This window comes from Octopus bimaculoides, chromosome 20, assembly GCF_001194135.2.
Source record: "Octopus bimaculoides isolate UCB-OBI-ISO-001 chromosome 20, ASM119413v2, whole genome shotgun sequence".
NCBI lineage: Eukaryota > Metazoa > Mollusca > Cephalopoda > Octopoda > Octopodidae > Octopus > Octopus bimaculoides.
Window position 1 is genome coordinate 31,076,386 of NC_069000.1, and position 319 is coordinate 31,076,704.

Below are 319 nucleotides of genomic sequence, written 5' to 3' on the forward strand. Positions count from 1 at the left end.
ATATATACATATGGCTGTGTGGCAAGTAGCTTGCTTCCCAACCACGTGGTTCGGTGTTCAGTCTCACTGCGTGGTACCTTGGGCAAGTGTCTTCTATTATAGCCTCGTGGCGACCAAAGCCTTGTGAGTGGATTTGGTAGACAGAAACTGAAAGAAACCCATCCTGTGTGTCTGTGTGTGTGTCTGTCTGTCTGTGCGTGTGTGTGTATGTATCTATGTGTATGTGTGTTTGTGTGTCTATGTTTGTCCCACAACATCGCTTGACAACCGATGCTGGTGTGTTTACGTCCCCGTAATCTAGCGGCTCGCCAAACAGGCC